Source organism: Cherax quadricarinatus, chromosome 13, assembly GCF_038502225.1.
Source record: "Cherax quadricarinatus isolate ZL_2023a chromosome 13, ASM3850222v1, whole genome shotgun sequence".
NCBI classification, from domain to species: Eukaryota; Metazoa; Arthropoda; class Malacostraca; order Decapoda; family Parastacidae; genus Cherax; species Cherax quadricarinatus.
Genome location: NC_091304.1, coordinates 419,373 through 421,872, shown reverse-complemented (window position 1 = coordinate 421,872; position 2,500 = coordinate 419,373). Strand labels below are relative to the sequence as shown.

General features: G+C 50.0%; 1 long non-coding RNA gene across 1 annotated transcript in view; it reads left to right on the top strand.

Moving 5' to 3' along the window:
* The window catches only part of LOC138852621 (uncharacterized), a 170,189-nt gene that overhangs the window by 84,102 nt on the left and 83,587 nt on the right, over window positions 1–2,500 (top strand). The window lies entirely within an intron of this gene.

The window sequence follows — 2,500 nt, the reverse complement described above, 5'->3', positions numbered from 1 at the left end:
GGACGGGGGAGGGGATGTGGCGAGGGTTGTATTGACCTAGTTCCCTTTACAAGGGGGTTCGAACCACCTGGCCCCGCCTGTCTAAACCTTATCATTCCCTAATCGTTCCTACTCATGAAGCTGTCATGTTGGTCCTCAAGCGCACTTCCTCGTCTTAGACCCAAAAAAGTGCCTCTTAATTGCGTACTTAAAACCAAGGAAAGTGCCTCTTAATTGTGTACTTAGACCCAAAGAAAGTGCCTCTTAATTGCGTACTTAGACCCAAGGGCAGTGCCTCTTAATTGCGTACTTAGACCCAAGGAAAGTGCCTCTTAATTGCGTACTTATTCCCAAGGAAATTGCCTCTTAATTGTGTACTTAGACCCAAGGAAAGTGCCTGTTAATGTTATAGGCATACGTTACGCAGGTTGTGCCTGTCATGTCACTATATTTCCCCCGAGTATTTTCTATGTCTTGGTCATGTCTCCTCTGCAACTCCTCTCCCTCATTCAACGTTATTGTACACGGTAAGCCTACTGCTACTTCTCATAGAGTCCCCTTGGAGCGAATTTTTTCTGGCCTAGTTTTCCCTCAGTGCCTACCAGAAGGCACTGCCTCAAGTCAGACACAGCCATGCCTGGCTCTCACTCCTACACCTGCGGCCTTCCAGTTAACCAGCTTCCCTCCCGGACTGGGTTCGGCACACCTCACACTGCCCACTCTCATCCCCATTATTCCAATAAAGAGGAAGCTAGACAACGTGTTCTCGTAGTTCTACGCAGATATTCGCCAATTTCTACGCAGATATTCGCCAATTTCTACGCAGATATTCGCCAATTTCTAGGCAAATAATACATTTCTACACCAATATCCGCCAGTGTCTACGCAAATAATGGTAAATTTCTACGCAGATATTCGCCAATTTCTAGGCAAATTGGAACAAAATCTGTTCAAATATTGGCGGACTTGAAATAAAAATATTCGCGATCTTTTACGTAAATAACTTGCACGCAAATATTCGCGAAACTTCGCTTAAAAGAAATATTTGCCTTTTCCTCGGAAACATTCGCGAACTATTAGGAAAAATACGCAAAACTTTGTTACGCAGGAATTCGCGAAATCTACGCCAAATTTTGCGATGTTTTATACGCAAATTAAAGATGATTTATATGGAAAAAATCGCTCTATGACCCACCCTGTACTCGCGTTACGACCCCTGTACTCGCGTTACGACCCCTGTACTCGCTTTATGGTCTCTATACTCGCTTTATGACCCCTTGTGACTCGCCTTACGATCCCTGTACTGCTTTACAATAACTGTACTCACTCTACAGCACCTGTACTCACTTCACAACACTTGTACTTGCGCTACGACACCTCTTCGCACTTCTCAACACCTATACTCGCTCCGCAACACCTGTACTCACTTCACAACACCTGTACTCGCTTCAGGTCCTTGTGTTCTGTACTCTGCATTTTTTTGATGGGCTATAACTCTTGTACTCAGTGTACAGTCCTTGTACTGAGTGTACAGTCCTTGTAGTCTGTACACTCCTTGTACTCTGGAATCACCTCGTACACAGGCTTAACGAACCTAAAAAGAGTTCACTACTCCTTACTGACTTGGTGAGACCCCCCCTTTCCTCCTTCGCCCGGCTCTGGAACCTGCGCTGCGCTGGTGTTTCTCCTGCGCCAGGCTCTGCGACCTGCGCTGCGCTGGTGTGACTCCTGCGCCAGGCTCTGCGACCTGCGCTGCGCTGGTGACTCCTGCGCCAGGCTCTGCGACCTGCGCTGTGCTGGTGTGACTCCTGCGCCAGGCTCTGCGACCTGCGCTGTGCTGGTGTGACTCCTGCGCCAGGCTCTGCGTTTTGTGCTGCGCTGGTGTTTCTGCTGCGCTGGTGTTTCTCCTGCGCCAGGCTCTGCGACCTACGCTGCGCTGGTGCGGGTTCTGCGCCAGGCTCTGCGACCTGCGCTGCGCTGGTGCGGCTTCTGCGCTAGGCTTGTGGCGACTTCAAGCCTTCATCGCCTGTGGTGCAGGTGTCGATCTGTCGTGCAGGTGTCCATCTATCGTGCAGGTGTTGATCTATCGTGCAGGTCTTCGTGAGGACAGGTGGATCGAGGTGACCTCTCCCGTCATTACCACAGGTAATTGCTCGACATTACACTCATTAAGCCAGGTAAATCACCGTCACGCCTTCAAACGAGATGGTGGGAGGGAGGGAAGGAGGGACGGGAGGGTGTGAAGGAGGGAAGGAGGGACGGGAGGGTGTGAAGGAGGGAAGACTAGTTAGCCTGGAATACATGGAGGAAGATGAGGGAGAGGGAGAAAGGGAAGGGAGGAGGAAGAGGGAGGGAAGGAAGAGAGGAGAGAGGGAAAGGAGAAAGAGAAAGAAGAGGGAGAGAAGGAAGAGGGAAGGAAGGAGGAGGAGGAGAAAAAAGAGGGAGGGAAGGAAAAACCTAGTAAGAGTGAAATAGGAGGATTACCTGTACTGTACCTGTGCACGGAGCTGAGGTACCTGCC